The sequence below is a fragment of the Pinus tabuliformis genome, chromosome 1_2, assembly GCF_031772625.1.
Source record: "Pinus tabuliformis cultivar Carrire ecotype Pingquan chromosome 1_2, CPIR1, whole genome shotgun sequence".
Lineage (NCBI taxonomy): Eukaryota > Viridiplantae > Streptophyta > Pinopsida > Pinales > Pinaceae > Pinus > Pinus tabuliformis.
Genome location: NC_142298.1, coordinates 159,422,990 through 159,437,717, shown reverse-complemented (window position 1 = coordinate 159,437,717; position 14,728 = coordinate 159,422,990). Strand labels below are relative to the sequence as shown.

General features: G+C 45.5%; 1 pseudogene; it reads left to right on the top strand.

Annotated features, from left to right (window-relative positions):
• The first annotated feature begins 2,631 nt into the window (after positions 1-2,631).
• LOC149204992 (18S ribosomal RNA) lies at positions 2,632-4,367 on the top strand (annotated as a pseudogene).
• The last annotated feature ends 10,361 nt before the right edge of the window (positions 4,368-14,728 follow it).

Sequence of the window (14,728 nt, the reverse complement as noted above, 5' to 3'; positions counted from 1 at the left end):
AATCTGATATTGCTTAATAACAAAACCCTGAAATAACTGCACCTGTTTTCCCACATTGGGTTTTTCCGGGGACATTGGTCTAAAAATAATGGTGTCATGTGGTGTGTTTGTTTTTGTTTCTTTTAGTTGCTGATATTTAATATGTTGAGCATGCACTGGTGTTTATTTTCAGTATTTACTTTGTAAATAACTTGTTAAAGAAAAATTAACAAGTAGGTAGGAATAAATCAGGAAAAGTGCATAAAGGGTTTCTAAATTAAGTAAACTTAGAAACTTCAACAAGGAGACCCTACAAGGCTATAGTTAAACCAAGTGCCAACAATGGGATAATAGCCCACTCTTACCACAACCAAAATCCTCTACTCTTTATGGATTTTCACTGATGGGAGGGGTTCCAATATGCGAGAAGGTCACCTAATGGATATTCTAAGGTTAGGATATAAGGGGGTACAATAAGGCTTTTTACAAGAAAGACAAAATTTAGGTTCAAGGCTCCAATGAGAGGCAATTCACTTTCTTGGTATAAGCCTATTGCACAAGACGTAGGGTTTGAGTGATGGGTTGATTGTTGGGGTAACCAAAGGTCAAGGCTAGGAAAAAAGGTTTCCAACAATGTATATTAGCAAGACCAAGGCTCATGGAACCTTCAAGAAGCCCCCAAGTTGAAAGAAGACAAAACTAGGGTTCCCTCTTAGGGTAAATAACTAGGACAGGAGAATTTATGGATGAAATTAAGTGGATGCCCACCAAAATGATAGCTTGCATGGAAAATACTATTCTCTTGATGTTTAGACTCTCCAATCCCCAAAATTCACCTTTCCTAGGGATTCGCACCAAGTCCTAGTTAGCTCATTTAGCCTTCAAGGAGCCAAATTAGGGCAAAAGAAAGAAGAAGAAACTAATGGATTAAACGTTAAATTGATCATCCACAAGGAGGGCCAGTGCCTAGATCCTTGTGAGGGTGGAGTTTATGATATGATATATCCGCCAACAAGGTTCTAAGGAGGTCGAAATTTTGATGCCCTAAGCACCACAATTTCAAACACTTACCTATGCAATGAATAATGGAGATTTCATGGGAGAGTTGCCGAGAGTTCACCACTAAGACCATTCATTCACATGTTATGCATGAATAATGCATGCAATAGATCTTATAGATAGCAATTCAATAAATTAGGGCACAATTTGCAAGCCTAGATTCAACATTATCCCATACATTAGACATAGAGAGAAAGATTTAATCAACAAAGATTCACATACAAGTATAGTTTTAAAAACCGGAACCGGTGACTGAACCGATCCACTTAATAAAGCGGGTTTCAAACCAGGGCTAATCAAGTCTCAATGAAATGGCTTTTAAAAAAATACTTTAAATAGTTAATATTTAATGAAAAAAACTATTTTGAAGATTTAAAACCATGATTCCAAGCCAATAGAGACAAAATATGAAAGTTTGCTCATCTATATACCATGTAAAGGTGAATATATCAAAATGGCACCGAGTGCAATACATATCATCGACAAAATACATAAGCAATGAGGCTCTAAATGGCCTATAAAACCCACAACGAAGGGGCAGCCTTGAGCAATAGATTTCCCCCCCCAAGAACAAAGTCAGGTAGAGCGAAGGCATAGGCATCGTAGGATACTAGTGATCCTACTAGTATCCTTGGTTGATCTCCAGGTTCTGGTTCTGCCTCATCTGATAATAGAAGTACCTCTGTAAGGACTCCATCTCAACATCAATTCGCATTTGATGGCTATTTGACTTTAACATTTTCATTAACGCCTTCCGCTTGTAGACAGACGCAGAAAGAGAGCCCGAGGTGCTGACCCGCAGCGAGGCAGGCCCGTCTATCCCGATCGGGATGATAAGGACTTGTCCTTACTTGAATTAAGACTTGAATGAAGCAGAAACCCGGGGGAAATCTCAATAAAAAGGGTATCGGTTCACTCTTCGCCATAGTAGTGTCGCATAAAAAGCGGCTCCTCCCCTCGAAATTGCTGGTTCCTTCACTCATGGGGCATTTGTCCTGCTATCTTTAACTCTTAGATCATTGCTTGTAGTTCTCCTCCTTGTGTAAGAGTTGCATTTGGCCTGCCCTGTGTTCTTTCTTTCGTTTGCCCAGAGGGGAAGAAATAGGACTAAAGAACCTACTGATTTCCCAGTTGATTTTATGCCGCGTAATTACATATATAATATACGCATTGTCGAATGAAATAATCATAAATGCATAATGACATATATAATATATGCATTTTCTGGTGTAATGAAATTGATCATGAATGAATGAATGAATTCGATACCGTCATGACATAAGAGATGTGAGTGAGAGAAGGTCCGGATGGAAGAAGTTCACAATTCGATCTCTCAAAATAGCATAATGACATATATAATATATGCATGATCTGCTAAAGCGTAATTACCTATCTCATTCAGGCAGGGAGATCGTCATGAATTCGATCATGACCGTAATGACATATATAATATATGAATATGAAGGCTGCCGGCATTCGAAAGGCCCTATATTATTTAGGGGCGGAGCCACTCACTATTCCGATGGTGAGGGGTCGCTCACTCATTCATATGGGTGAGGGGCATTTGATGCTCAAAATAGATCATACTCAAAAAAAGAGTTTGATCCTGGCTCAGAACGAACGCTAGCTATATGCTTAACACATGCAAGTCGAACGTGGCTTGCTTCCCCATCCATCCACATGGGGGCAGAAGGGCAAGATGAATGGCCCCCTCCTAGCGCGTGCTCACTCACTCAAATGATATGCGAGTGGTGCGCTGGGCGTGGGGCATAGCAAGCAAAGTGGCGAACGGGTGCGTAACGCGTGGGAATCTGCCGAATAGTTCACTCCAAATCCTGAATAATTCATAAAGCAAGCTAATTCGCGCTGTTCGATGAGCCCACGTAGTATCAGGTAGTTGGTTAGGTAAAGGCTAACCAAGCCAATGATGCTTAGCTGGTCTTTTCGGATGATCAGCCACACTGGGACTGAGACACGGCCCAGACTCCCTCGGGGGGCAGCAGTGGGGAATATTGGACAATGGGCTCACGCCCGATCCAGCAATATCGCGGGGTGAAGAAGGGCATTGTCGCTTGTCAAGCTCTTTCGTCGAGTTTCGATCATGACAGGACTCGAGGAAGAAGCCCCGGCTAACTCCGTGCCAGCAGCCGCGGTAATACGGGGGGGGCAAGTGTTATTCGGAATGACTGGGCGTAAAGGGCACGTAGGCAGTGAAAAGGGTGGAAAGTGAAAGTCGCCAAAACACTGGCGGGGTGCTTTCTTGACCATTTCACTCGAGTGAGATAGGGGAGAGTGGAATTTCGTGTGGAGGGATCAAATCCTAAGATATACGAAGGAACGCCAACCGCGAAGGCAACTCTCTGGGTCCCCACTGACGCTGGGGTGCGAAAGCATGGGGAGCAAACAGGATCAGATACCCTGGTAGTCCATGCGTAAGCGATGAGTGTTCGTCCTTGGTCTGCCTGCCTACTAGGTAGGATTAGGATCAGGGGCCCAGCGAACGCTTGAAACACTCCGCCTGGGGAGTACGGTCGCAAGACTGAAACTCAAAGGAATTGACGGGGGCCTGCACAAGCGGTGGAGCATGTGGTTTAATTCGATACAACGCGCAGAACCTTACCAGCCCTTGACATATGAACAAGTGTGCCTGTCCTTAACGGGATGGTGCGAAAATTCATACAGGTGCTGCATGGCTGTCGTCAGCTCATGTCGTGAGATGTTTGGTTAAGTCCTATAACGAGCGAAACCCTCGTTTTGTGTTGCTGAGACATGAGCTAACGGATCAATGTCATCGCCCCTTCTCAAGGGCGAGGGTGAGTAAGCGAACTCTCGGAGGCAAGCGCCTCTTTTTGATTGATGACACTCCTATGAAGGCAGGTGCGTGCTGCACTCACAAGAGACTGCCAGTGATATGCTGGAGGAAGGTGGGGATGACGTCAAGTCCGCATGGCCCTTATGGGCTGGGCCACACACGTGCTACAATGGCAATGACAATGGGAAGCAAGGCCGTAAGGCGGAGCGAATCCGGAAAGATTGCCTCAGTTCGGATTGTTCTCTGCAACTCGAGAACATGAAGTTGGAATCGCTAGTAATCGCGGATCAGCATGCCGCGGTGAATATGTACCCGGGCCCTGTACACACCGCCCGTCACACCCTGGGAGTTTATTTCGCCCGAAGCATCAGACCAATGATCACCCTATCTATATATGTTCCACTAGTGTGGCCCACTATGGTTGGGGTGGTCTTATTGGCGCATACCACGGTGGGGTCTTCGACTGGGGTGAAGTCGTAACAAGGTAGCCGTAGGGAAACCTGCGGCTGGATCGAATCCCTCACCATATGAATAGTGAGTGACTCCGTCCCTCTCCCGGGGGTCGAGAGTTCGGCAGGCTCACCCTTACTGACTTCGATCTCTGAGAAGCCGAGCTATCAATTAGGTACGTTAGTGACTCGACCAACGGGAGAGCCCCCCCACCCAATAAGTAAATTGAACTTGAATCCAATTCATTGGCTGCCGTAATGACATATATAATGAGAGTGATTTCCTAGCTAGAGAGAGAGAAGAAAGACCAGTCATTGTTATGGTGGTAGTTATATATGAGCATGTGGTAGTTTAGGTTCATAAAATAGAGATTCAGATGCTGCCGTAATGACATATATAATTCAATGTAGACCGATTCACTTACTCGATCTATCTCTCTTTAGCCAGCCTATGTTGCGGTAGTTTTCCAGAGGCATGCATCGAGAGCCTCGTGGAATATCGTCTGAAAGGATGCGTAAGCAGGCTCGACTGATAAGGATGCGTAAGCAGGCTCGACTGTTAAGGCCGCCATCACCTTTAGGTGCTCGACCAAGAGGGAGAGGAGAGGGAATTTGCGTGTGTTTTACGGCTACTTGACACGCCCAAGTACCCTGCGTAGACCTAAGAAATAGTCTAAAAGGGCGAGGGGATACTTCGATCGGTACCGCCCCGTCTCCATCCAGTCAGACAAGGTTGAGCCATCCAGCCAGACCCATTTTGGTTTTTAGGGCGACCTTCTTGCTTTTTAGGGACTCTTTAAGCAGTAAGCATAATATCGTATACAAAGGATCTTGATACAATCTCCCATGCTTTCCGTTGGTAAACGAAGAACCGACCACCGGGAGAGGGAAAGATGTGAAAACCTCCGCCAAGAGAAAAGAAATTCTTAGGATTATGGGGACAAGGCTTGGGCGTTTCAAGTAGCCGTAAAACGCACGCAAATGGCCTTTCAGACTGGATTCCACGTCTGATTCATGCATCTGGAAAACTACCGCAACATAGACTGGTAATGGAATCAGGAATTTCCCTACTGGAATGTGAGCCATTTCTTCATGCCACGAATTCCTTCCCCTCCCTGACCTGGATGGCTCAAAGTGTATGGCGATGATCCAGAACACTTCGATATCTGTCACCTCGTAGAGAGAGAGAGTGATAAATTAGGCCTTTCTTGGGGTTCTTTGTGGTATAGCACTCTAGTGGCGTAGATGAGACGATGTAGGGGTATGTGATAATTCAACTAGAAAGAGGAGGTGTTTCGTGATTGATGCTTCCATGAATTCTAGGGAGGAGGGCATAGATGATTCGGTGATAGCCAATCGTAAGGACGGATAAGGGAATTAATACCTTATGAGTGAGATGGATTGGTCACTTACTTTTAGGGCATCTATCCCTTTATCTAAAGTACACGCGCTTGGAGGAAGGAGGTTACCCGCATCGATCTTACCCGTGTTCACTGTTGGATGTTACCCGATGCAGGCAGGTTGTTACCCGACCGAACCCAATTGATATTCCCATTAAGCCCTCCCACTTACCCTACGATGCTCACTACCAATTCCCCTACGATGCTCACTACCACTTGGCCGGGATCACCCACTTGGCTGGGCTCGCGAATCTGGGAATAAATACTCTGCTTACTTGGCTTGGTTACTCAGACTCGGCTACTCGACTTGGATACTCAGATTGGCTGGGCTCATGGGTGGGGCTACTCGGATTGGATACTCGGCTTGCCTACCGGGTTCGGTTGGGCTGCTCAGTTGGGCTACTCGGCTGAGCTAATCGACTGCTCGGCTTGGATACTCGACTGGGCTGGAAGCAGTCATTGTCTAGAAGCTCTACTCGCTACTCATCAGTGATAGAACTCTTTTCACTGCATGAATGATCTCTACTCATCGAAGCTCTAGTCGGTGCATGAAGCTAGGGTCCGTCGGTGCATGAATGATGCTCCTGTCAGTGCAGATAGAAACTCTGGTCGGTGCAGCAGTGCCAGTTGTCAGTGCAGCTTGCTCCAGTCTCATTGCCTGAAGGTCATTGCTTATAGCAACGACTGTCTATGATCCTATGGCTATGATTTATGACCTTATGACTATGATCAACTGGCTATGACTGGCACTTACTAGCTGCACTTACTGAGAGGATAATAGAAAAGAGTCTTCTTTGAGGGGAAAGATCTAGTCTTCTGGGAATAAAGATAGGGGCTTAATTTCGTTTTCCGGGAAGGGGCTAGAGGCATACATGTAGTGAAACCACTTCTATGCGCAGCGGGTTAACAGCTTCAGTGAATGGTTTACAGACACAGTGTTATATTATGAAAGTTTGTTTTTTAAGTAGGGGGTGTGTGTCTGAAGGTCCTTCTCACTGGAAGGCAAACAAGAGGGCTCACTGAGCCTTGTAAGGGAGGGATGAAAATCCTTCCCTGATTACAGGAAAGCGCCCTCACCATATGAATAGTGAGCCCCCTAACGGGTCCTCCGGGTCCTTGTTCATGTTGAAAACTTCCAACTTCGATGCTTTCTTAGAAGATAAATTCTTGTTTCTAAGAAGCGAACTGCGATGGTTCCATCTATGAAAATGTTGTCGGAGCTTCACACCAAGAAGTTGTTGGACTTCAATAGTAAAAGTAATCATCTTATGGTTATAAGAAAGGTACAACGGGTCCTTCCTTCTCTTACGCTTATGAAGGAAGCAGGGTAAACGCAATGGGTCCTTACCTTAGCTTACGAAAAAGGGTAGGTGCTACGGTGAAGGGTAGGTGCTATTAGTCCCTTTGCTTACGAAGCAGGGTAAGCGAAATGGATCCTTATGACCTCAGGTCAATACAATGATAACGATGAATTAGGGTGACCTAAAAGCTATTCATAGGAAGGTGCAGTTGGTCCTTCTTACCTTAGCTTACGAAGGAGGGTAGGTTTTACCAAGGAAGGTAGGTGCAATTGGTCCTTACCTTCTTACGCTTATGAATGCACTAACGTGGTTAGGTCAGCTGTTCTCCACTTGTGATTGATAGTTTGATGCACTCTCTAAGTCAAGCCTGTTTTAGGTGGTAGAATTGGGCGGAGTGCAAGTTCTTATTAATACTGGGTCGATACACTTTGGACGGGCAGGCTCTTAAGGGCTCACCTTTGGTGGTATCTCTACTTCTGGTACCTGTGTCTCTCCCACTGCTCCTGCTATAGTGTCGAAATTGAAAGGTCCCGGAGGGGCTTGCGCTTCCTAGTGGAAGGAATGCTATCGGCTCTCGATATGCAACTGCTGGCATTGGATCTGATGGATATGAAACAACCTGGTCAACTCCTGGGGTTCAATCTTGATCAACCGGCATAAATATATGAAATACGGATATACTCTATAGGTCCTACCATTTAGACCGCTTGGCTAAGGTTCTACCCCCAATACTCCTAATGTTTTACCTTAGGCGACGAAAAGCTATGAGAGGTTGCTAACGAAGCTCACACTTACAAAGAAACAGAGGTGCACACGGGTGCCTACCACTACTCAATCGAAACAAAGTTATAGTCCATATACCATATATTCTGTATGTAGTCGTATAGGCCTAAAAGAATCCAGTTTAAGTCCCCGCTTCTCCTACTGTTCTAGGGCTACTACCTCATCCATTTTAAGACCAAAATGAAAAACCCGACGTTCCCTATCCATATCCATTCATTATAGATCTAGGTCCAGATTCAGTTTTATGAGCCTAAGAAGCATCATCCACGGTTTCATTCCCAATTGAAGATCCAATTCCAGAGGCACAAACAGTCAAGCCAGCAGTACCAAAGCAAGCACCCCGCTCAGGATCCCATTTTGATATCCAGAAGCAATTGACTCCGATTCTTGCTTGAATAAACTGGTACTGTCTTGGTTTCATCCACTAGTACTGCTCCTACCTTTCACTCTTACTAGACTGCTAGATATGCTCCTATTACGGTCATAGTTAAACCACTACTTCTCCTCTTGCTTACCTTGTTTATGCTAGTACTGCTAGTAGATAAGCTACTCGTACTCCTACTACCCTTTTATGCTACTGGCTCTATAAGCTAACTAAGCTATTCCCACTAAGCTCCTCACTAACTCAGCTATCGAACTAATAGAACTCAACAAACACCTAGAAGCTATATAGAACCTCTTCTTTGCTTGCCACTATACTGGTAGGGCTAAAGGAGAAACTCCCTCATCCAAAACCGGTTATAATGCTCTTGATTCCCTCTCCTTAAGTCGAGAGTTCGGTACCTCTCCCGGTGGTCGAGAGTTCGGCAAGCTCACCCTCACCCTAGAGAAAGCTTCAGCAAATCCTCTCCTTATCAGTCGAGCCCCCTAAAGGGTCCTCAGAGTAAAGAGTCTTTATCTGACTTTCCATCCAGTAGAAGAGCCAAGGAGAGCTTGTCTAATGACTTGCCTTCTTAACCATTGACTTGCTTAACCACCATAGTAGATCCGTTACTTGCCTAACCCCTCTTAACCATTGACTTGACCATCTTAACCACCATCCCCTCATAACCACTAACCATGTTTCTAATATGGAAGTCAGCCGAGCAGTCATGAGGAAGAAACCTTGAGGTCCCCAGTCCCCTTCATGAGCATGAATGAGCATGAGGAAGGACCCTAGTAGATCCGTAGGAGTGGTATTGGTTTCATATTGGTAGAAATCACCTCCAGAGCCTTCCCCTCTCTTAACCCCTTCTATTGGATGGTTACTTACTCAACCCTTTACTTGCCTTTTGACTTACTTTCTACTTGCTCTTCTACTTGCTTACTGGCTTGCTACTGGCTCTGCTACTGGCACTGGAGAGGATGCTGAAGCTATTGATGGGACTGCATATCGATATCGATCTGCTACTGAAGCTACCGGTTATGCACCTGGAGGATCTAAAACTAGATATGCTCCTGCCCATGCTACTGTATATGCTTATGATTATTAACCGAGATGCTGGACAAGGTAGTGCTACTGAAACTGCTCTTGCTTGCACTGATGCTTCTGGTAGGTAAAGTAATTAACCTTTTGCTAGCAAATTATTAATATGCAAAAAATCCAATTTACTCAGCAAATAACTCGATATAGCTTAGATTCTTTCCAAGTGTACTATAAAGGTCAATAACTCGATCTGGCTCAGATACTGGTGGATCTACTTCTTTATCTTTATATAGAACTGGAAGGGATACTACGGACTTTATAACAGGATCCGTATCAACTTCACTTGGTCCTGCTCCCATTTATGCCTTAGCCCCTTGCCTTTATTCCTGCCTCTGGAAGAGATACGGCCTTACTTTCTTCTCTCTCTCTAGCTAGGAAATCACTCTCATTATATATGTCATTATGGCAGCAAATTAGGCTATTTCTTAGGTCTACGCAGTTTCCCCAGCTTGGTCATGTCAAGTAGCCGTAAAACACACGCAAATGGTCTTCAGACGAAATTCCACTCTCGATGCATGCCTCTGGAAAACTACCGCAACATAGGCTGGCATAGGCTGGCTTAATAAAATGCTGCTATGGGCATATGTCATTATGCATGAAGAAATGGCTCACATTCCAGTAGCGATATGTCTTCATCATATTATATATGATTCAGTGGTTTTCCGTGTGCACAAAGAAATTGATCGTATTTTGATCAAAATTTCCCCATCTCATCAGTAAGTTGGGATAGGAGGTATGGTTGGTAAAGAGCAAAGGTGAGGGGCGTAGCGAAGCACATAAGTAAAGCGAGTAGGCAGGAGCGTAGCGGAAAATAGTCAGAGTGGTACCCACCAAGTAAGAATATTTCATCAAGTGTTGTGGAACGCCCATCCAATCAAGGTTAGGCAGTTCAAGTGAATCAAAAGGTTAGTAAGGTCGGTCGCACGTAAAGTAAAGGCAAGTCTAATAAAGGCACGGAGTGGTCAGTGCCCAAGCCAAGTCGTCGGTAAGTTCTAAATGGTGGGTCTGCCTGTATTCATTCGATCCAACCAACAGGGCTTACAGTTACCACGTATAATTCTACTACTGCTACTGGTGGTTATCCTGTTCCCCTCCACTTACAGTAATCCTTACGGCTGTAAAGAGCCCGCCCGAAATGTTGTATATATCTATCAAAAGTGTTATGGAGAAATAACATATATAAAGAATACCCGGCGTGATATCAACCGGTTCAGCTTCGTGATAAGTCAAATGCAATAAGAAGGGGCGTAGCGAAGATCCCTGAATCCACGAAATAATCCAGTCAATGGGGTCGGGTACAAAGGGAAAGGTTCTGTGAGCATTCAAGCTTGTAGGACTTTAAGGGTACGGGTATGTATGACCTAAATATTCCTTCAGGATGTATCAACCTTGTCCGAAACGTTCAGCAAACAGTAATAAGATGTCTACTATGGGAAAACAGGGAAAACGGGATGGGGATATATGTCTCACTCAACCTTCCTGGTCCTCCTGTCAGGGTCTGGCCTGAACGGTTTCTTCAGTCAGGATGTATGTATCAACTTGTTCGAACACGCTCGGCAAACAGTCAGTCATTGTGATAAGAGCCCCATCCATATCCCTCAAAAGGTGAAGATGGGATGCTCCAAGAATATGAAACTGAAGGCGAGGTGGGTGCCCGCTAACGCGCATAAGATAAGGTTTCTTAAGAATACAAGTCCCGTCCTATACTAGCCGAAAGGTGAGGATCGAAGAGGCGAAGAAGAAACAATGAAGTTATCTCTGCATAATCTAATCAAAAGGTGGGTGGGTTATAAAGAAGATCCCTTACCTGAAAAACGAAAATGGGTAAGGTTTAGGATGGATTCAACCGTTGGGCCATCTATGCCAGGGTAGGACATGTAATTCTTCTCCGAACGATGGGTAGTATAAAACTTTCAGGGTATGGGAATATGTATGACCTCAACGTTGTCGGAACTTTCTTTCATTCAGTCAATGTTGTCCGAAGGGAGGGGGCCTAAATAATAGCAGTAAGAAGTGTATAAAGACGATACGGCATAATCAAAAGAAAGGGTGCTTCCTCAAACTACTTCACTTTTATTACGCTTGGATGGGTTGCTTCTAAGACCTTGGGTTTTCATACGCTTGGGGCATACGGTTGGGGCTTCAACTTGGGCCTTTCATGAACCCTTTCATAGACGTGTGGGATCCTTCGTTAGTATGGTCCTAACGCTGCTATATTGGCCCAACTGGCCCTTATCGCGCGCATTATGAATATGAAATATGGCCGATCCTTTTTACGATTTACGAGGATGCCTTCCTTTGACAGCTCCCTACGCTACACGGCTCTTTGCCTACCGGGGTTGGTCCTTAAAAGCCCGTCTACCAAACGGATGTGAGGAGACATGCCCGCCCAACAAACACACTGTTGCCCTTACTCATCAAAACAACGTAGCACACTATCTCTTTACTTACGCATGCTTAGATAAAGACAGTAGACTCGATCCACTAGGGCGTTACCCAAACACCTGGGGCTTATAACCTGTCTTCGTTTCACGAGACCCTACCTTCTAAGTGGCTTTACCCAAGTTCCCTCATCAAACTGGGCTAGGGCTGAGAAGCCTACCTCCTTTACGATAGGATTCTTTTGGCCGAGAATACCTCACCATATGAATAGTGAGTGACCCCTAAGAAGTAAGGGCCCTTCGCTCGGAAGGGCAGGAGATACCGACCTTATCAAGCTAGAGGGAAATAGAGACTTGAATTGGGTATACTTCATCTCTTATTTAAGTAAAATAGATCAGAGGTAGGTCGATTAGACTTTCAAGGACCTTATCGGGCATTTAGATTCTCTAATTGTATGGCCTTTTGAAGCTTTCTCTATGTACGCCTTCTCTGACCTTGGCAGGCTTCCAACCCTTATCCTACGGTTGGTGCTTGGCTGAGCAGCGTTGCCCCTAACCCACCTTGGGGCAGAGATGATACCTTCGGGCAGTGATCCCGCAGCGGATGATGCCCTTTTCACGGACCTCGTGATAGTTCTTGCGATAGATCCCTTTCTCTCGTCTCGCTAGCTTGGGTGATATGCCCTAGCGCTATTACTTATATAATATAGTATAGGCAATCCCATAGGGAATTCCCCGTAAAGAGGCTGAACAATAGGGCCCGTAAATAGGCAGTCTCACTGAAACAATAGCTAAGGGAAGAACATTAGCTCACTGAACCAAGAGCTAATCACGGGAAGAAACATGACTCGCTAACCTACAAGCAAGCAACCTAACCGGCCTAAAGAGATCGACTGATTCTACTGCCTTACCTCCAAGCAATCATACCTGCTAAGCTATCCTTCCAAAGACATCTATCCAAAGCTACTGCCTACTGAACCATCCTTCTACTGCTACTTCTCGGAACTACTGCTTCTATCGCTACGGGGAAGAACCTTTTCTCGCGAGCTCACCAATACTTCTCCAAAGCTAACTCACCCAATACTTCACTGATAACCTTCCACTGATACTACTTCACGCTAACTCATGTTTCTACTGCATTGCAACCACTTCACGGGCAATCACCTTCTACTGCTTCTCCCGTCTCGTACCACCTATCGCTATTCTCGAAAGCTAACTCGCCTACCCCCATCGAATCCCTTGGCAGTATGGATATTGGATTTATGGGTGACGCCTTGATGTTATATACGAATTCACATTTCCATGAAGTTGTTCTTAATCATGGGCTGGTGAGGACCGGTAGGGGCTCGACCATAAGGACCTTTAGGTGCTCGACCATAAGGACCTTTAGGTGCTCGACCATAGGGAGAGGATGCGTAAGCAGGCTCGACTGTTAAGGAGAGGACCTTTAGGTGCTCGACTGTTAAGGACCCTCACCATATGAATAGTGAGTGACCCCTCTCCTTGACAGTCGAGCCCCTCCAGTCCTCACCATAAGAATAGTGAGTGGCTCCGCCCCTCTCCTTAACAGTCGAGCCCCTCCGGTCCTCACCATCGGAATAGTGAGTGGCTCCGCCCCTAAATAATATAGGGCCCTTTAGGGTGCGTAAGCACGCTCGACTAATAAGGAGAGGGGGCTCGACTGATAAGGAGAGGAGAGGGAGAGGGAGGGAACAGCAACCCGGTGCTTATGGATGATGATTTCATGTAGCACTCAGGGGGGCCAGAACAAATGGGCTAGAGTGGAGCATAGCATCCTAAACACCTTCTATCAATAAGAGTGAGTGAAGCATGGTTGCTCACAATATCCCCGACACTCATTCATTGGCCTCGACATTGATTAGTTGGAGTCCGTACTCCGTGATCCGGCAGGGTTAGACAGTGAGTTTGATCTTCATTCATTTTAGTCTTCCCATATTGTTTGTTCTTGGCTCTTATTATGGGGTTCTTTCTTATGTGACATGCCGGCTCCAGCTTCAAAATAGACATACTGAGGTCGTTTTTTGAGCCCTAATCGAGTTTTCGGTCAACCGGGTGGGAAGACCAAGGGCCTTCTACGTCCCAGCCTGAGCTTATTTGATCCGTTGAATAGGTAGCCGTTGAGAGGCCCTCCTGACCAGGGAGTTTATTGGAAACATACTGCGCCTGTTGGATGTCGCGTTTTCCTCTCCCTTATGGTCGAGCCCCTACCGGTCCTCATTCGAGAGCCTGGCCCGCAATTGGAAGGCCAAATCGGGGTAGATTATTAGAGTACCACTTGTTCATCTCGTTGTATCCCCTACAATGTGATATGGATCCTAGGTTTTGGGACCCAGCTATGGAAATAATGATTGATTAAATGCCTATCAAGATCTGATTAAGCTAATTGAGGTAATTCCAAGGGAAAAAGAATATGGGCTACCCTTTGGGGGTTGGATAATGCATTTGATATAGATCTCTTCCCCACGCTTAAATAAAGAAATCGTAATCTGAACCGGGTTATGAGGATGAAATGGATAGGCCTACTATTCTCTGTTCGATAAGAATGGTTATGAAGCAGCCTGCCGGGAATTCTTATTTGAGAAGGGGTATCCACATGCTTCCTCTCCATGCCTGGCTCAGCAGGTGGGAGTGACACGGAAACTGGGATTGAATCACGGGATCAGGTGGGCTTCTCACCATTCCCTTGATCGCCTCAACCAGAATCACTTCTCTATCCACATCCGTCCCAGCCCCTCAACCCTGCGGGTGTGAGTGGATAAATCCCCGTATATTCTTATTATTTAAGCGGAGTCACACATTCTAATTGATCGAGTCAGATCAGCCAACTGATAGGATATCGAACGAGTATATAGAGGGCAGTTTTTCCGGGTAAACAACCCACTCCCACCCGGATACTCGTCCATCGGGCCTAGACAGACTGAAACCCACCTCCTTCCAAGGCACACGTGGCTTGCTTCCAGACTCATCCGTGCCAATAGGTCACGGCCAAAAGGTACACTTCCAATCACTCTGTCTCCCCTGGGAATATATATATATATATACGGGCAAGCTTGTGTTGGTTTGGATTCCAACGTACAA